We start from the raw sequence: 21,640 nt of genomic DNA, 5'->3' as shown, positions 1-21,640 counted from the left end.
CCAAGTCTAGATTTAACTTTAGCCTGCAGCTTTGATATGTGCTGAGAGAAGGACAGTGTACCGTCTAGCCATACTCCCAAGTACTTATATGAGGGAACTACCTCTAGCTCTAAACCCTCAGCGGTAGTAATCACACCTGTGGGGAGAGGGGCATTCTTCTTACCAAACCACATAAACTTTGTTTTGGAGGTGTTCAGAACAAGGTTAAGGTTAGAAAAGGTTGTTGGACACTAAGAGAGCTTTGTTGTAGAGCATTTAACACAACATCTGGGCAGGGGCCAGCTGAGTATAAGACTGTATTATCTGCATGCCTGAGCTAAGTTGTTAATGTAAATTGAGAAGAGCGTGGGGCCTAGGATTGAGCCTTGGGGTACTCCCTTGGTGACAGGCAGTGGCTGAGGCAGCAGATTTTCTGACTTTATACACTGCACTATTTGAGAGATGTAGTTAGCAAACCAGGTCAAAGACCCATCAGAGACACCAATATTCCTTAGCCGGCCCACCAGAATGGAATGGTCTACCGCATAAAAAGCTTTGGCCAAGTCAATAAAAATAGCAGCACAACATTGCTTAGAATCAAGGGCAATGGCGACATCATTGAGGACCTTTAAGGTTGCAGTGACACATCCATAACCTAAGCAGATTGAATCCCAGAGAGAATACTTTAGATAAAGAAGGCCAGTCAGTTGATTATTGACATGTGTTTCCAACACTTTTGATAAACAGGGCAAAATAGAAATAGGCCTATAACAGTTAGAATCAGCTTGATCTCCCCCTTTAAATAAAGGATGAACCGTGGCTGCCTTCCAAACAATGGAGAGACAGGTTAAAAGGGTTGGAGATAGGCTTGGCGATGATAGGGGCAGCAACCTTAAAGAAGAAAGGGTCTAAACCATCTGACCCAGATGTTTTTTTGGGGTCACGTTTCAGGAGCTCCTCTAGCACTTCGGACTCAGTGACTCCCTGCTGGGAGAAACTTCGTAGCGGGGCAGGGGAAAAAGAGGGAGAAGCATCGGGGATAGTTGCATTAAAAGGGGTGGGAGATGAGGAAATGTTGGATGGGCAGGAGGCATGTCTGATTCAAAAAGGAATCCTGACTTAATGAAATGGTGATTAAAGAGCTCAGCCATGTGCTTCTTGTCAGTAATAAGCACATCATCAACATTAAGGGACATGGGCAGCTATGAGGAGGAGGGTTTATTCTCCAGGTCTTTAACCGTTTTCCAGAACTTCTCGGGGTTAGACCCACAGAGAGAGAACTGCTCCTTAAAGTAACTAACTTTGGCCTTCCGGATAGCATGAGTGCAATTATTTCTCCTTTGCCTGAACGAGAGCCAGTCAGCCTGAGTATGCGTGTGCAGAGCCTTTCGCCAAATGCAACTCTTGAGGTGGAGTAACTTCGATCCCCGGGACCACCCATACGTAGAATGTATGCACACATGACTGTAAGTCGCTTTGGATAAAAGCGTCTGCTAAATGGCATATATTATTATTATTATTATTTATTATTATTATATTATTAACTCTGCAAGATCACAGTCGAACCAGGGGCTGAACCTGTTTTTAATTCTCATTTTCTTTATGGGGGCGTTTGTTAATAATACCACTGAAAATATCAAAAAGAAGGTCCAAGCGTCTTCGACAGAGGGGATCAAGCTGATTATATACCATTTTACAGAGGACTTGCTTTAGGACTTGGTCTGGTGGTTTAAGCATGTTCCAGTTTAGGTCACCAAGCAGGACAAATTTGAACTTAGTGTAAGGGGCCAGGAGAGAACTTAGGGCAGGTAGGGTCCAGGCTGGTGCTGATGGAGGACGATAGCACCCAGCAACAGTCAACAAAGAGCTATTTGAAAGTTTAATACTTAAAACCAGCAAATCAAATTGTTTGCGGACAGACTTGGTGGAGATAACCGAGCACTGAAGGTGATCCTTGGAAAAAGATTGCCACTCCCCCACCTTTGGAAGATCTGTCTTGCCAAAAAAGGTTATAACAAGAAAGGTTAACATCAGTATTCAAAACACTCTTCCTTAATTAACCACGTCTCAGTAATGACCAACACATCTCGATTGGAGCTCTGAACCCACACTTTCAATTGATCCATTTTAGGTAATACGCTTCTAGTGTTAACGTCAGAAAACGCAGGCTTTTACAGGAGCAGAAATCAGTGAAGCAGATATTAGAGCACAACTCAGAATTGGGGCTAGCAACAGTAGATTGGCCAGGGTGTACATGCACATTTCCAGATATCATCAACAGTAATGCAATCAAGGCACGGCATAGTACAGGGAGAGCTCTGCAGTGCTGATTTATGACATCTGAATGTGTATCAGATGGCAACAAGATCATAGTGTACAGCAATTGTATCAGGTAACATGAATCCAAAGCCGACGAGAGGTGTTTAGAATGGTATGGGAGGCCAAAAGTCTGTCCCACGGTTGGGTAAAGAAAGTTCGTAGTTAACAAAGATTGCAGGAGTCATGAGGCAAATAGCAAAATAGCAAAATGCACAACAAAAAAATCAAATATTTAATTTGGGTCACTCGACCCAACAGTGCATGGGGGGGGGGGGGGGGGACCCAGACAGTGGGAGACTGCCAAGGGCAGACGATGAACATATCAGCCAGGTGGAATCCAAGCAGCAGTGCAGCAGGCAATGGGAGTAGGTGTCACACCCACTTGGGAGAAGCTTTATTTCTGGAGGCAGATTTCGTGTAGAAAATTCCAGTGGATGGTCTTTGGACAGCAGGAAGGGGCTTCAAGGCCTCTTGATCTGGGTGGGGTAGCCTGCCATTTGTTGGGATCAAAGGCTTCGACACCTCTCGCTTCACACGTCAGTGCTAATTGAAGTTGTATCTCTTTGTCCTAGCATAGCTTGGTAGCCTGAGCATTCAGTCCTTATTAAGTAAAATATATAATTGTAATGTATTTTTTCTTCTTGGCTTTTGAAAGTAAAAAAAATGCTTCAGACTAAGCATTACTCACACAACTCCAGACTAGACGGGGTTTTAAGGTCTCTGCTTGTTTGCCAGAGCATTTGATGTATAGTTTGGGAATAATAATCCTTGAGTGTAAGAAGCATTCCAAGTAATTCCATCCAAAATCATGTTGTAGGTTTGGAGTTTTGATTTGGAGTGAAAGTTATGTTGTTTAGGGTAGCATCCTGAATATGTCCCTCCCAAAAAATGTAAGTTTGTCTAACTCTAAATCTATCTATATTAAAAAACATCTCTCTCTGGGGATCCTGTGGCAATGTGTTAACCCACATTAGAGTATATTACGCAACCATTATGTCAACTCCAAATAGTTTTTGTCATGATGGAAGAGGGTTGGATATAGATTCATATAATGTACATACAGTGCATTCGGTACATATTCAGACGCCTTGACTTTTTCCACATTTTGTTGTTACACTCTTATTCTGAAAATGGATTAAATCTACACACAAAACCCATTATGACAAAGCAAATTTGAGCAAATTTATAAAAACACAGTGGCCTCCATCATTCTTAAAAACTTATTAGGGCTGAGATCCCGTTAACGGGATCGATATGACAACAGCCAGTGAAAGTGCAGGGCGCCAAATTCAAAACAACAGAAATCTCAAAACTAAAATTCCTAAAACATACAAGTATCTTATACCATTTTAAAGGCAATCTTGTTGTTAATCCCACCACAGTGTCCGATTTCAAATAGGCTTCACAGCGAAAGCAGCACAAACGATTATGCTAGGTAAGAGCCAAGTCACAGAAAAACACAGCCATTTTTCCAGCCAAAGAGAGGAGTCACAAAAATCAGAAATAGAGATAGAATGAATCACTAACCTTTGATGATCTTCATCAGATGACACTCATAGGACTTCATGTTACACAATACATGTATGTTTTGTTCGATAAAGTTCATATTTATATAAAAAAAATCTCAGTATACATTGGCGCGTTATGTTCAATAGTTCCAAAAACATCCAGTGATTTTGCAGAGAGCCACATCAATTTACAAAAATACTCATTATAAATGTTGATGAAAATACAAGTGTTATACAAACTTCTCCTTAATACAACCGCAGTGTCAGATAAAAAAAATAAAAAAAGCTTTACAGAAAAAGCAAACCATGCAATAATCTGAGTACGGCGCTCAGAGACGCAACAAGCCAACAAGATATCCGCCATATTGTGCAGTCAACAGGAGTCAGAAATAACATTATAAATATTCACTTACCTTTGATGATCTTCACCAGAATGCACTCCCAGGAATTCCAGTTCCACAATAAATGTTTGATTTGTTCGATAATCTCCATCATCCATCATTTATGTCCAAATAGCTACTTTTGTTAGCACATTTTGTAAACAAATCCAAAGTCACGAAGCGCGTTCACTAGAAGCAGATGAAATGTCAAAAGGTTCCGTTACAGTCCGTAGAAACATGTCAAACAATGTATAGAATCAATCTTTAAGACGTTTTTAACATAAATCTTCAATAATGTTCCAACCAGAGAATTCCTTTGTCTTCAGAAAAGCAACGGAACGCGATCTACCTCTCATGTGAATGCGTGTGACCAGCTCGTGGCTCTCTGCCAGACCACTGACTCAAAGAACCCTTATGAGCCCCTCCTTTATAGTAGAAGCCTCAAACACGTTTCTAAAGACTGTTTACATCTAGTGGAAGCCTTAGGAAGTGCAACATGACTAATATCTCACTGTATCTTCAATAGGGAATGAGTTGAAAATCGACCAACCTCAGATTTCCCACTTCCTGGTTGGATTTTTTCTCAGGTTTTTGCCTGCCATATGAGTTCTGTTATACTCACAGACATTCAATCAGTTTTAGAAACTTCAGAGTGTTTTCTAATCAAATATACTAATAATATGCATATATTAGCAACTGGGACTGAGGAGCAGGCGTTTACTCTGGGCACCTTATTCATCCAAGCTACTCAATAGTGCCCCCAGCCATAAGAAGTTAAATGGAAGAAGCTTGGAACTACCTAGACTCTTCCTAGAGCTGGCCACCCGGCCAAACTGAGCAATCGGGGGAGAAGGCCTTGGTCAGGGAGGTGACCAAGCACCCGATGGTCACTCTGACAGAGCTCCAGAGTTCCTATGTGGAGATGGGAGAACCTTCCAGAAGGACAACCATCTCTGCAGCACTCCACCAATCAGGCCTTTATGGCAGAGTGGCCAGACGGAAGCCACTCCTCAGTAAAAGGCACATGACAGCCCACTGGTCTGATGAAACCAAGATTGAACTCTTTGGCCTGAATGCCAAGCGTCACGTCTGGAGGAAACCTGGAATCATTCTTACGATGAGCATCGTGGTGGCAGCATTATGCTGTGTTTTTCAGCGGGAGGGACTCGAGGGAAAGATGAATGGCGCAAAGTACAAGCTCGTACTTGTAGCGTCATACCGAAGAAGACTTGAGGCTGTAACTGCTGCCAAAGGTTCTTCAACAAAGTACTGAGTAAAGGGTCTGAATACTTATATAAACGTGATATTTCAGATTTTTTACATACATTTGCAAAATTTCAGAAAAACCTGTTTTTGCTTTGTTATTATGGGGTATTGAGTGTAGATTGCTGAGGGAAAAAAAGCGATTTAATCCATTTTATAATAAGGCTGTAATGTAACAAAATGTGGAAAAAGTCAAGGGGTCTGAATACTTTCCGAATGCACTATATCTGCATTCCCAGTCATGAAATCCATAGATTAGGGCCTCATGAATTGACTGATTTCCTTACATGAACTGTAACTTCAGATCTGTAACATCTTTGAAATTGTGGCATGTTGGGTTTAAATTTTTATTCAGTGTGGACTGAAGTAAACACTTTCATGGTAACAATGCAAATCTGATGAGTAAAGCTGAAAGTCGATTAGATTTCTGCTGGCTGAAGCTCAGTTGGTAGAGCATGGCGCTTGTAACGCCAGGGTAGTGGGTTCGATCCCCGGGACCACCCATACGTAGAATGTATGCACACATGACTGTAAGTCGCTTTGGATAAAAGCATCTGCTAAATGGCATATATTATTATTATTATTAAAACAAACACAGAGAGGGAATGCTTAGAAAACTGGAATAATTGAAAGGTGTGGCAGATAAGACCAGAATATTCCACACAGGGGCATCCTTTTAATGGAATCCGTTAAAAGAAATCTGCCAATCTGACTAGTTCTATGTAACCTAGTTGTCTCCTAGATGTGTACAGAATGTACGGACAGCCGGGCAGTTTGTTCTTTTGTTTTATCAATGATTTTCTGCTAATAGACAAAGAGCTGTCAATCAGTTCACACTTCTTTTGAGCAGATACGTTATTTTTACCAGATAGAAGGAAGAATAACATGCTAATGGCAATTGCGAGTCACCTTAAGTGACCAATAATTCAAAGTAATGAACTTTCACGCTTCCATTGCACTTAAAACCAGGCGGAGCTAAAAAAAAAGAACCGGACCATTAGCCAGTTACCATGGTCCACTGTGCATACATTGTACGCATGTATTATATACAGTGTACATGTAATATATCGATCTGTATGATAATAATGAATCCGAATGTTCCCAAATGATTTGAACTGCTTCTGATCTAGAGGAATGGCGTTGAGACTATTGCCACTACCGTCAGCTAGAAACTATCCAAGTAGTTCAGCATTTCTCTTGCCCTTGAAGAAAGACAGTACGCATTAGAGAAAAATCACACCACTTTTTTTTTGGATTAATTATGCTTAGCAAATGAGATTATGCATAGCTGTCAGGCCTCACACATTGGATGGGAAGGGGGTGCTTTTCACTTTCCTTGCCATGCCTAATTTCATTATTCTATTAAACATGCTTCATTAACAATGACGGAATTAACCAATTTGCCTCTGGAGCATTAAAAGAGTCACACTGGAATATGACGATGAGATATCAGATTTGACCCTTAGCATGTGATGTACATCATGCGATTCTCCATGTCTCATAGGCTTGGGTTTGGGGTAGCTGTGATCATGTGATATTAAATGATAAAAACTGTCAAAAGTGCACTAAAATAAGAGCAAACAGTGACATTTCATTAGGTTGAGAAGGCAATGCATGGGAGAGAGAAAGTATGTCAACTCAGCCTAATAGTTAACTATAACTATGGGACTGACTCACTGTAATAGGGGGTCCTGTCTCGATATCTGAGGTAGTGGTATTTGACAGTCTGGAGGAAAGCTACAATTATCAACTGATATGTCTCTACTTCAAAAATGGTGAGAGACGTTATTTACCTTCCGGAATACAGTGTCTTTAGAGGTATTGTATTACGCAGAAAGGAAATGTTCATTTGAATTATGTCTGTATTTGCCTTGCTTTCACTCGACTGTATTTAACAGCATTAAGCTTAAACTCTTACAGAAAGCTTATACAGTTCAGTCCTTGTTTCCTGTGAGGGTATAGTCAGATTAACCTGAATTAAAGCTGAAGGCACATTCTAATGAACATCTTGCTAATGCACATGTAATCCACCCAGAATGGGGATGAACTAAATACAGAGGCAACTGTCGGCTTGTAATGTTCCTTCTTGTCTTCAATACTAACCTTCTATCTCGCATCTTTGGCTCTCAAACTGATAAACTGAGGCTTGTTATGAGTAAGCATTCTCTTCTATCAAGTCAGTTCATTCTTATGGAGTTCAGAGAAGGAGACAGATAATAAATCTAGCTAAGCAGCTACGGAGGTGTGGTAGGGTTAGGGGAAAATAATAAAGATATTTTGAAATATATGCAGGATTGGAAATTATGCAGACAATTACATTGTTAGAACCCACAATCTATCTGCAATATTAAAGCTAATCTACCCCCTAAAAAATACACTAATAATCAAATTTCAAAAAGCAGCTGCGTGACAAAATACAGTTATTTGTTTTTGTTTCCAGAGTAAATTACATCATTAGCTGGAAGAATACGGGCCAGGAAAGAGCAGGAAAGAGCTTCCCGTGCCGCTCCAGTTTAAAAGCCTTATAATTACATTGTTTGGTTCCCATCTCATTCTTTCTGCATTTAATATACTCAAATATCCAAGGGAACAGCAAAGTGTAAAGTCACAGTAAAGTACAGTGCTTTCAGAAAGTATTCACACCCCTTGACTTTTTCCACACTTTGTTGTGTTACAGCTTGAATTAAAAATGGATACAATTTAGATTTTGTGTTCCTGGCCTACACACAATACCCCATAATGTCAAAGTGGAATTCTGTTTTTATAAAAGTATAGAATTCATTAAAAATGAAAAGCTGAAATGTCTTATTCAACCCATTTGTTATGGCAAGCCTAAATAAGTTAAGGAGTAAAAATGTCCTTAACAATTCACATAATAAGTTGCATGAACTCACTCTGTGAAATAATAGTGTTTAACATTCTCGAATGACTACCTCATCTCTGTACCCCACACATTCAATTATCTGTAAGGTTCCTCAGTTGAGCAGTGAATTTAAAACACAGATTCAACCACAAAGACCTGGGAGGTTTTCCAATGCCTCGCAAAGAGGGGCACCTATTGGTAGATGAGTAAAAAATAAAAACCTGACATTTAATATCCCTTTAAGCATGGTGAAGTTACAAATGGCACCCTATATATTTTACTACTAGTACACTATATAGGGAATAGGGTGCCACTTGGGAATAGGGTGCCACATCTCTGCTGCTCAGTGGGGGTGAGGCAGCAGATACATCTCAGTGAAATTGGTGTCTCTGGGTTCAGGGGCCAAAACCCAAGCACATTACACAGTGCTGCACCAGTAATGTGTTAAATGTCACTGTGGGACTACAGGGAATCTCCTGAAGATAGGACCCTGGATGAATAATGGACAATAGTCCAAAAATAAAGTATTTTATAAAAATATATTTCTGTTTAAAAATAAAATATTTATGTTTTATTGTCACATACACCGGATAGGTTCAGTTAAATGTGTTGTTTTACAGGTTCAGCCATAGTAGTACGGCACCACTGGAGCAAACTAGGGTTAAGTGCCCTACTCAAAGGCACATCAACAGATTTTTCCCAACGGAAACCGCTAAGCTACCTGCCTTCTTAAGGAAAACCCTCTATAGTACTGGTGACTGGAATAGTTTATGATTGCATCACTGTCTTATGTTATGCACAGTAGGCTACTACCCACACTATGAAACTGCCTTCCTATCATTACCTGTAGACATCTACTTAATATTCAGTGTGATTCTACACACTTCATTGCCAGTTTGACAAAGACATATCAAAACAGTAAATTAACATTTGATGACAGATACATTGACAAACATGTACATTTACATATCAGGATATTTTATCAATGGATTTATTCTGGTCAGCCTGTTAGCTCAAAAATGCATTTACGAATAATTGAAACAGTTGTTTTCTTGAACCTGTAGACATCTATACCTACTGGTTGTCTTAATATTGCAATGTGGGAAGCCGAAAGATTCTCATTCAGTTCAGGCACATGGAGAGTAGGAAAGCCATGGGAGCATCCCAAATGGCACCCTACTGCCTATTTAGTGCACTACTTTATGGGCCCTGGTCAAAATTAGTATAGATGTCTACAGGTTCAAGAAAACAACTGTTTCAATTATTCGTATCGCTTTGTAAGAAGTGAGGCAGAAAAGGGATAAAATATCCTGTGTACATGTTTGTCTGTACTTCTCTACTTTGTCAAACTGGCAATGAAGTGTGTACACACAGAAGTAGGTAATGATAGGAAGGCAGTTTCATAGTGTGGGTAGTAGCCTACTGTGCATAACATAAGACAGTGATGCAATCATAAACTATTCCAGTCACCAGTACTATAGAGGGTTTTCCTTAAGAAGGCAGGTAGCTTAGCGGTTTCCGTTGGGAAAAAATCTGTTGATGTGCCTTTGAGTAGGTCACTTAACCCTAGTTTGCTCCAGTGGTGCCGTACTACTATGGCTGAACCTGTAAAACAACACATTTTTAATTTTATTTTTAAACAGAAACATATTTTTATAAAATACTTTATTTTTGGACAATTGTCCATTATTCATCCAGGGTCCTATCTTCAGGAGATTCCCTGTAGTCCCACAGTGACATTTAACACATTACTGGTGCAGCACTATATAATGTGCTTGGGTTTTGGCCCCTGAACCCAGAGATACCAATTTCACTGAGATGTATTTGCTGCCTCACCCCCACTGAGCAGCAGAGATGTGGCACCCTATTCCCACCCCCCAAAAAAGTATTCAGAACATTTACTCAGTACTTTGTTGAATCACCATTGGCAGTGATTATAGCCTTGAGTCGTACTGGGTATGATGCTACAAGCTTGGCACACCTGTATTTGGGGAGTTTCTCCAAATCTTCTCTGCAGATCCTCTCAAGCTCTGTCAAGTTGGATGGGTGTGTCGCTGCACAGCTATTTTCAGGACTCTCCAGAGATGTTCGATCGGGTTCAAATCTGGGCTCTGGCTGGGCCACTCCAGGACATTCAGAAACTTGTCCCAAAGCCACTCCTGCGTTGTCTTGGCTGTGTGCTTAGGGTCGTTGTCCAGTTGGAAGGTGAACCTTCACCTCAGTCTGGTGCTGCCATCACCATGCTTCACCATAGGGATGGTGCCATGTTTCCTCCAGTTGTGACGCTTGGCATTCAGGCCAAAGAGTTCAATCTTGGTTTCATCAGACCAGAGAATCTGTCATGTGCCTTTTACTAAGGAGTGGCTTCCGTCTTTGCTACACTTCCCCAGATATGTGCTTTGACACAATCCTGTCTCGGAGCTCTACGGACAATACCTTCGACCTCATGGCTTGGTTTTTGCTCTTGTGGGACCTTATATAGACAGGTGTGTGCCTTTCCAAATCATGTCCAATCAATTTAATTTACCAAAGGTGGACTCCAATCATGTTGTAGAACATCTCAAGGATGTTTTTCATTATGGGGTATTGTGTGTAGATTGATGAGGAAATATTTTTATTTAATCAATTTTAGAATAGGGCTGTAACGGAACAAAATGTGGAAAAAGTCAAGGGGTCTGAATACTTTCCGAATGCACTGTACAGACACATTACTTTATTTTGCACAACATCAAGACCACAAATATTTCTCCAGTTTAAAATGTGCATATTTACATTGTTATCATCTTTGCAAAATGAGTTTGATGAGGCAAACATTGTTTCAATATACATACATTCAATTTCCACAATTCAATCCATTTAGTGAATCAAATCAGCATCTCACATTTAATGGTAACAAATTGGTCATAATTTGTAGAATCCACTCAACAGGGCCAGGTTGGAGTCTGGCTAGGGGAAGGGGAAATGAGGCGAGAAATAAACCATGATGCATCCCAAATGGTACCCTATTCCCTATACAGTGCACTACCTTTGGTCAGGTCACACAGGGGATGAAGAGGGGATGGTGGACAAAAGGGCCTGGTGGGTGAAAATTGTCAGTCACTACTAACACCACCAGTGTATTCTGTTCACCAAGGGGGAAATAGCCACAGTGTTGCAAAGACGGCGTTAGACGTTCCATTTTGAGCTGTGCACTTCCCAGAAAATAGCGCTGGCAGTAGGGCTAAAGGTCCAGGAGTGTGCCCAAAATATTTTGCTATTTTCACTGTGGGAATTATGAGTGCAATAGCAGTTGGTGGAGCGAAAGGGCTGGGCTTTGATTAATACATAAATTATACATGTGAGGAGGGCCCTCACTGTCCAATCAGAACGTTTCATGGCTTAATACTGCATGCAGTTATCTTAAATTCTGTAGGTTATTGACGGTCTTTGCATTGTCTTCTCCAATTTGGCTGGGGGCACAATTCTCTTCCTAGTCCATTGTGGATTGATACAGTTTGTTAAATAGCATAGGCTACAGTAATGAGTAATAGCAGCAGTTAAAACACACCCAGTGCTCAATATGTGTTGAAGTCAATATTGTTGTACATAGCTTCAAGGTGTATAGGCCCATTTAGGCATGGCACTTATCCTCAAATAAAAAAAAACTAGGCTCCTGCTCCTGTGCTGTTTGTGTGAGGCCCATATCGTTGATATGGTGTTATAGGACTGAATCATTTGTATATGTTTAGAGGTGCGCGATACAAGCTGAATAAAGTAGCCTATGCACTGCAGGTAGGCTGACGTGAATTCTGAAGAATGCAAAAGCGACCATTTAGAAACCTGTAATGGAGAGGCTACTTGGCTAATGCACGGTCAGGAGAAGAAAGAGACAACAGGCGCATTGCTGTTCAACCAGCGTTCATTATAGTAGGGGAAGGGTAGCCTATAAGGGCTTGTTTTTGAATCAAATTAAACAAGAGAAAAAAAGCAAACAATTATGTAAATGTTCCTAAATACGAGTGTCACCGGATTATCTCATCTCTTATTCCATGACATTTTACGCACATCCAAAATAATAACAGGAGCCGGCTAAAATAATGTACAATAGAAAGGGGATTCTCCCAAACCTGATATTTTTTTTGCATATGGGCACTGTGCATCAAGGCTGTACAGACTGCCCTTCCCCTGTCAAAATCTATTCCATAACCAAACTCGTTACCATGGTCTTAAATATCCGCACCAGCGCTGCCTGAAATTGACACTTTGGCGAACGTTTTTAAGGAAGAACGCACCTCCGATATTGCCACCCCTTCCACCTCAGCGCAAGAGAGCTCATATAAGACAGGTAAAGGACAAATCCTTTGCTAGGGTTTGAAAATAGGAGAGCGCCGACTTTAACACGCTAACCTTTACCGGATCGGTGTCTCTAAACCGGGACGGTTGTTGCTCAATATGCGATAATGTGACTAGAAAATGTTGGATACAACAGTCAACTTTCTGGGACATAGCCATGTCTTATATGGGCCGAAAGCTTAAATTCTTATTAATCCAACGGCAGTATCCAATTTACAGTAGCTATTACATTACATTTTCACATTTCCACAAAGTTCAAATGGTTTCCTTTCAAAAGGTACCAAGAATATGCATATCCTTGCTTCAGGTCCTGAGCTAGAGGCAGTTAGATTTGGGTTTGTGGTTTTAGGCGAAAAATGAAAAAAAGGGTCCAATCCTTAAGAACCCTGCAAACATAATTGCAAATGAGCATGTGATCATTGTGCTGGCTTATCGCCAGCTGAAAACAAATAGAGCCCGGTGTACCCGACAAAACTTCAAAATAACTTGGACTAATTTTGAATGTTTTTCTCAATCCAGTTGGTCTTTTCCATTGTAGTGAGGGTTTGAGATGTGTATCTCTATCGAACCAGAGAGAGGTGATGGAACAATCATCTGACAACCTCCTTTAGTTGACCTGTGAACCGCCTCTCTGAGGAAACCAGCACACCCATGTAATGCGGATGAAACTATGAAACTGACACAATTGGCTAGGCTCCTGTCTGCCAAAAGTTTGCATCTCTACTGAGAAAGTGACATCAAATGAAGATAGCAGGGGGGAAACAGCCTGTCATGGTTAGGAGCCAAAGTTATGGTCAGGCCGTCATTGAAAATAAGAATTTGTTCTTAACTGACTTGTCTAGTAAAATAAAGGTCAAATATATATTTTTTTAAAAGGGAGGTTTGTGGGCTTCATTTGATGCCACTTTTCCCAAACTCATTTTTATAACTAATACATAATATGCTACAAACTATTCATGTAGTTGTGATGTTTGGAGTTCACAAGCAGGTTGTGCCCATCTGCAGTGATCAGATAAACAGGAAGAGAACTTCATAATTATATTCTCAGAGAGGAGGAGCCATATTACCACACACATCAACAAAAGACTCTATTAAATCAGTTTGAACAGGTTGTTATGCAACAGAAATTACACAATGAACATAATGAACCTTTAAACCTCAGAGAGAAAAAATCAGGGTCCGTATGTAGTAAGTATCTCAGAGTAGGAGTGCTGATCTAGGATCAGGTACCTCCTTGTCCATGAATCTTATTAAAAGGCTAAACTGATCCCAAATCAGCAGTCCTACTCTGAGACACTTCATACATAAGGCCCTGGATCTTCTTAAAAACAGCCCACCCATCTAATCTGCAGTCATATCTTTGAAATATAGATGACAATATCTCATAAACTCCACTCAACCAGAGGCTCAGAGCCAGTCAAGCAGTGAGATATCTGATATCTGAGCACAAATCCATGATGATCACACGCATCCCGTCCACTGTGATCACACGCATCCTGTCCACTGTGGAGGAAAGTGGAACCGTTCCACTTGACTCCCTTTAGCTTGGGTGATAGCCTTTAGCAGAGACATCTAATCAAATTACTCATACAGTACATCAAATCAAATAAACACAGATAAAAGCTGTTCAAAAACTAAACCCAAAGCTGACAATAAATACTTGCTTGGAACTGAATGATGAAAATATTTCCTAAAACATATGGTAATGTGAAATAAATTGCAATTGAGGATAATAACAATGGCATACTGTGGCACAAATCTGTGGCTCTCCGATGATACGACAGCTGTGAAAATGTCCCCATTTCAACTAGTAGCACCATTGCCTGCTTGTCTGCCTCTTCATCAATCCAAATACTATATTTCCTCTAATCTATGTTGCCTTGTATTAGAGTGAGTCTTCTTACAAACGGCATATTTTCAGTGGAATCAATGAGAAGGGCTTTATTAAACCCTTTTTTTCTTTTTGCTAAACAATAGCACTCTGTCAAATGATCTACTCCCTGAACATATTGAAGATATTGCTCTGGGTTTCCTCACTACAGCTTATGGTTCATGAATACTACAACATTAAATACAATAAGTGTCATAGTTCCAGTTATCGTCTCTCGACAGTGTTGCTGTGCAGTGGACTGTAATAATGGCAGCTTTATTATATTGGTGTCAATGTGGATTTAAAGTTGACTAGTTTCCCTGACACATTAAATGAGATTAAAACATTCCCTAATGCTGATTCATAGACAGATCAGGCAGTCTGTCTGTCTGGCCATCAGTCTTTAAAAAATGCTGTCTAGTTGACTGCTGTCATGTCTGGTTTCAATGCAACTTAACAACCAACAAAGATAAATGCAGATCTGACGTTTCTACACTGCATTAATAGAAGCCTTTTTCTTCCTGTCTGTCTAGACCTGAGGCACTCGCTATACATGTAGTAAAATTGCATGTTGACTTGCTCTAGCAATGGTTATATGTTTGTTATACAAATGTAGGATCTTAATTTGATCACTCTTTTGCTGCTGAGAATTCTCCTGCACTGTTGGAAATGCAGATGAGCTTTGTAATTTACATACATTTACTGAAAACCCACACTAACACACGGTTATATTAACAGTATTGCACATTTAATGTAGCCTACATTTTGGCCAGCTAATAGCCTAATCACTGATCAAGCAACAATATGGACTAAAAGTTCAAAACCTGTTGCTGCATGATTATTTTGCATTTTATGTCAAATTAAGATCCTACATCTGTAATGTAACTTTATATCAAAATAACAATCAAATCAACAAATATGGATACAAATCACCATAATACGTTTTGTTGAAAACAACAGATGACAGAAATGGTCAACAACAGCTGTTGTTCCATGTTGGTTCATCATGTTAATCTGTCCTGAATAAAGGACAATATTGCACAACTTTCCCAAATAACCAATTACAGTATACTGTCCTGAAAAGTCCACTAGTCTCTGCACAAGGTAAAGCACCAGTCAAAAGTTTCGACACATCTATTCATTCCAGTGTTATTCTTTAATTTTACTATTTTCTACATTGTATAATAGTAGTGAAGACATGAAAACTATGAAAAAACACATATGTAATCATGTAGCAACCACAAAGGTGTTAAAACAAATCAAAATATAATTTATATTTGAGATTCTTCAACTTAACCACTCTTTGCCTTGATGACAGCTTCTTGGCATTCTCTAAACCAGCTTCATTTCTGGAATTTCTTTCCTTCTTAATGCATTTGAGCCAATCAGTTGTGTTGTGACAAGGTAGGGGTGGCATACAGAAGATAACCCTATGTGGTAAAAGACCAAGTCCATATTATGACAAGAACAGCTCAAATAAGCAAAGAAATGACAGTCCATCATTACTTTAAGACATCAAGGTCAGTCAACACAGAACATTTCAAGAACTTGAAGAAGTTTCTTCAAGTGCAGTTGCAAAAACCATCAAGCGCTATGATGAAACTGTCTCTCATGAGGATCGCCACAGGAAAGGAAGACCCAGAGTTACCTCTGCTGCAGAGGATCAGAATGCAGCCCAAATAAATGTTTCACAGATTTCAAGTAGAAAAAGAAACGCACACCTATTAAGACGAGGTGCTGGCTAGCGGAGTAGAAACTTGAAAATAAAAGAGAGCCGCACACTCTAGGAGCTCAGATGCAAAAATGTAATACCAACGTTTCGACAGCCAAGCTGTCTTCATCAGGGTATAATCACAAACACAGATTTCAAGTAACAGACACATCTAAACATCAACTGTTCAGAGGAGACTAAGTGAATCAGGCCTTCGTGGTCGAATTCCTGTAAAGAAACCACTACTAAAGGACACTAATAAGAAGAAGATACTTGCTTGGGTCAAGAAACATGAGCAATGGACATACAGTTGAAGTCAGAAGTTTACATACACCTTAGCCAAATACATTTAAAGTCAGTTTTTCACAATTCCTGACATTTAATCACAGTATAAATTCCCTGTCTTAGGTCAGATAGGATCACCACTTTATTTTAAGAATGTGAAATTTCAGAATAATATTAGAGTGAATGATTCATTTCAGATTTCTTTCATAACATTTCCAGTGGGTCAGAAGTTTACATACACTCAATTAGTATTTGGTAGCATTGCCATTAAATTGTTTAACTTGGGTCAAACGTTTCGGGTAGCCTTCCACAAGCTTCCCACAATAAGCTGGGTGAATTTTGGCCCATTCCTCCTGACAGAGCGGGTGTAACTGCGTCAGGTTTGTAGGGCTCCTTGCTCGCACACACTTTTTCAGTTCTTCCCACAAAGTTTCTATAGGATTGAGGTCAGGGCTTTGTGATGGCCACTCCAATACCTTGACTTTGTTGTCCAAGCCATTTTGCCACAACTTTGGAAGTATGTTTGGTGTAATTTTCCATTTGGAAGACCCATTTGCGACCATGCTTTAACTTCCTGACTGATGTCTGACGATGTTTCTTCAATATATCCACATCATTTTCTTGCCTCATGATGCCATCTATTTTGTGAAGTGCACCAGTCCCTCCTGCAGCAAAAGACCCCCACAACATGATGCTGCCACCCCCGTGCTTCACAGTTGGGATGGTGTTCTTCAGCTTGCAAGCATCCCCCTTTTTCCTCCAAACATAACGATGGTTACTTTGGCCAAACAATTATATTTTTGTTTCATCAGACCAGAGGACATTTCTAAAACAATTACAATATTTATCCCCATGTACAGTTGCAAACTGTAGTCTGGCTTTTTTTATGGCGGTTTTGGAGCAATGGCTTCTTCCTTGCTGAGCGGCCTTTCAGGTTATGTTGATATAGGACATGTTTTACTGTGTATATAGATACTTTGTACCTGTTTCCTCCAGCATATTCACTAGGTACTTTGCTGTTGTTCTGGGAATGATTTGCACTTTTCTCACCAACGTACGTTCATCTCTAGGAGACAGAAGGCGTCTCCATCCTGAGCGGTATGACGGCTGCGTGGTCCCATGGTGTTTATACTTGCGTACTATTGTTTGTACAGATGAATGTGGTACCCTCAGGCGTTTGGAAATTGCGCCCAAGGATGAACCAGACTTGTGGAGGTCTACAATTTGTTTTCTGAGGTCTTGGCTGATTTGTATTGATTTTCCCATGATGTCAAGCAAAGAGGCACTGAGTTTGAAGGTAGGCCTTGAAACACATCCACAGGTACACCTCCAATTGACTCAAATTATGTCAATACAGGATTAAGATTGAATCCTACTACACCGGCTCTAAAACTACTACGTACTACAAAGGGATCCCAGACATGAGCTGCCCAGTGATGTGAGCCTACCAACGTGCTAAATGTCTTTTTATGCTCGCTTCAAGGCAAGCAACACTGAAGCATGCATGAGAGCACCAGCTGTTCTGGATGACAGTGTGATAACGCTCTCGGTAGCCGATGTGAGCAAGACCTTTAAACAGGTTAATATTCACAAAGCTGCGGGGCCAAATGGATTACCAGGGCGTGTACTCAAAGCATGCGCAGACCATCTGACAAGTGTCTTCACTGACATTTTCAACCTCTTCCTGACTGAGTCTGTAATACCTACATGTTTCAAACAGACCACCATAGTCCCTGTGCCCAAGGAAGCGAAGGTAACCTGCTTAAATGATTACCGCCCTGTAGCACTCCACACTGCCCTTTCCCACTTGGACAAAAGGAACACCTATGTGAGAATGTTGTTCACCCTGGGACTAAATATCTCCCTCTGGAACTGGATCCTGGACTTCCTGACGGGCCGCCCCCAGGTGGTAAGGGTAGGCAATAACACATCTGCCACGCTGATCCTCAACACTGGGGCCCCCCAGGGGTGTGTACTTAATCCACTCCTGTACTCCCTGTTCACCCACGAATGCGTGGCCAAACACAACTCCAACATCATTATTAAGTTTGCTGATGACACAACAGTGGTAGGATTGATCACCGACAACGATGAGACAGCCTGTAGGGAGAGAACTGGCAGTGTGGTGCCAGGACAACAACCTCTCCCTCAATGTGAGCAAGACAAAGGAGCTGATCGTGGACTACAGGAAAAGACTGGCCAAACAGCCCCCCCCCCCCTCATTAACATCATCGGGGCTGTAGTGGAGCGGGTCGAGAGTTTCAAGTTCCTTGGTATCCACATCACCAACAAACTATCATGGTCCAAACACACCAAGACAGTCGTGAAGAGGGCATGACAAAACCTTTCCCCCTCAGGAGACTGATTTTTTTTGCATGGGTCCCCAGATCCTCAAAAAGTTATACAGCTGCACCATCGAGAGCATCCTGACCGGTTGCATCACCACCTGGTATGGCAACTGCTCAGCATCTAACCATAAGGCGCTACAGAGGGTAGTGCGAACGTCCCAGTACATCACTGGGGCCAAGCTTCCCGTTGTAATCCAGGACCTATATCATAGGCAGTGTCAGAGGAAAGCACATAAAATTGTCAGAGACTCCAGTCACCCAAGTCAGACTGTTTTCTTTGCTACCGCACAGCAAGAGGTACCGGAGCGCCAAGTCTAGGACTAAAAGGCCCTTTAACAGCTTCTACCCCCAAGACATAAGACTGCTGAACAATTAATCAAATGTCCACCACCACCCCCGCCATTTGTTTTGTACACTGCTGTTACTCACTGTTTATTATCTATCCATAGTCACTTCACCCCTACCTACAGTCATGGCCAAAAGTTTAGAGAATGACACAAATATTAATATTCACAAATTCTGCTGCCTCAGTGTCTTTAGATATTTTTGTCAGATGTTACTATGGAATACTGAAGTATAATTACAAGCATTTCACAAGTGTCAAAGGCTTTTATTGACAATTACATGAAGTTGATGCAAAGAGTCAATATTTGCAGTGTTGACCCTTCTTATTCAAGACCTCTGCAATCCTGTCAATTAACTGTCAATTAACTTCTGGGCCACACTGATGGCAGCCCATTCTTGCATAATCAAATGCTTGGAGTTTGTCAGAATTTGTGGGTTTCTGTTTGTCCACCCCACCTCTTGAGGATTGACCACATGTTCTCAATGGGATTAAGGTCCGGGGAATTTCCTGGCCATGGACCAAAACTATTGATGTTTTGTTCCCCGAACCACTTAGTTATCACTTTTGCCTTATGGCAAGGTGCTCCATCATGCTGGATAAGGCATTGTTCGTCACCAAACTGTTCTGTGATGGTTGGGAGAAGTTGCTCTCAGAGGATGTGTTTGTACCATTCTTTATTCATGGCTGTGTTCTTAGGCAAAATTGGGAGTGAGCCCACTCAGCTGGTCCTTTTGTGACAGGGCTGAAATGCAGTGGAAATGTTTTTAGGGGATTTCGTTCATTTGCATGGCAAAGAGGGACTTTGCAATTAATTGCAATTCTTCTGATCACTCTTCATAACATTCTGGAGTATATGCAAATTGCCATCATACAAACTGAGGCAGCAGACTTTGGGAAAATTAATATTTGTGTTATTCTCAAAACTTTTGGCCACGACTGTACATGTACAAATCACCTCTAACCTGTACCCATCCCATCTGGTTTGCACTTAGTGGGACTATCATTTGTTTTTCAACAGGACAATGACCCAAAACGCACCTCCAGGCTGTGTAAGGGCTATTTGACCAAGAAGGAGAGTAATGGCGTGCTGCATCAGAGGACCTGGCCTCCACAATCAACCCAATTCAATTATGATGGTTTGGGATGAGTTGGAGAGTGAAGTGAGAGAAGGAGTGAAGGAAAAGCAGCCAACAAGTGCTCAGCATATGTGGGAACTCATTCAAGACGGTTGGAAAAGCATTCCTCATGAAGCTGGTTGAGAGAATGCCAAGAGTGTGCAAAGATGTTATCAAGACAAAGGGTGGCTACTTTGAAGAATCTAAAATATATTTGTTTAAAATTTTTTGGTTACTACATGATTCAATATCTGTTATTTCATATAGTTTTGAGGTCTTGACTATTATTCTACAATGTAGAAAATAGTAAAAATAAAGAAAAAAAACATTTTTTTCAGTAATTTACCAAATGTATTCTGTTAATGATCAAAACATTATTGTGTTAAAAAGAAAACTTTCATGATATCCAAGAAATGTTCCAAGTTCATATATTTGTCTCATCATTTGAATGTTTATATAGCCTACTCAAATGTTTACCACATCCCACATTCAAAAGAGAAATATACAACTCTTCTGTCAATATATCAATTCAAAATAACCTTTTAGTTAAATCATTACAACAAACCTCCTCAAAAGAAGGCCACTGATTATTTTGAAACCAAGTCTGCACTAAACGCAGTGCACTAATGGGAATCGGCTAGCATTTGGGGCACATGCAATTCATTCACTGTAACGTTATACACTCTCACATTGAGCAACAAAAGGCCAATAGGTCGTACATAGAATGGAAAAGGTTTAGGCACTTTGAATAAGCATAGGTTTTAATACAAAGCCCCTCATGAAATAATCTGCAGCATTTTCCGAGGATTAGTGTGTCAAGAACAATGGCATTGCAGTGTAATCCTAAAATGTTGACCTGTTGCCAAGAGGACAATAGAAATTATTGTCAGGGCTTTCATGATAATGAGAGTGAATTTAAATAACAGGAGATAGACTAGGGGAACTATCAAAAGCCATTTAAATTATTGGTCAAAGCATTCCATTGATTGGAGTAAGCCTATTTTATAATATCCTTACGAATCAATTCAGGACCGAAGGCACTTACAGTTCAATAATATGAGAATCAAAATTCAACACAGTGCATTTTCTCTGTTGCCTCCAATATGAGGAGATCAATTAATAAACAATTGTATCACTTCACTCCTTGCAGAAATGAGTTGAGCATGTGCTGCACAGGTACTTGGTTTTACAGTGTGGAATGATCATATTTGTAATAATGTAGGCTACATTTTATGACCACTGGCAAACCTTACACCACCAAAATAAAGTCAAGATATTCTCCAATAACGATGCAGTGACAAAGTATTCCTACGTTTATTTC

General features: G+C 40.5%; 1 protein-coding gene across 1 annotated transcript in view; it reads right to left on the bottom strand.

Annotated features, from left to right (window-relative positions):
• The window catches only part of LOC124009730 (double-stranded RNA-specific editase B2-like), a 35,237-nt gene that overhangs the window by 13,186 nt on the left and 411 nt on the right, over positions 1-21,640 (bottom strand). The window lies entirely within an intron of this gene.

Source organism: Oncorhynchus gorbuscha, linkage group LG22, assembly GCF_021184085.1.
Source record: "Oncorhynchus gorbuscha isolate QuinsamMale2020 ecotype Even-year linkage group LG22, OgorEven_v1.0, whole genome shotgun sequence".
NCBI classification, from domain to species: Eukaryota; Metazoa; Chordata; class Actinopteri; order Salmoniformes; family Salmonidae; genus Oncorhynchus; species Oncorhynchus gorbuscha.
Note: the sequence above shows the minus strand (reverse complement) of the source record. Positions and strands in the feature narration are given on the sequence as shown.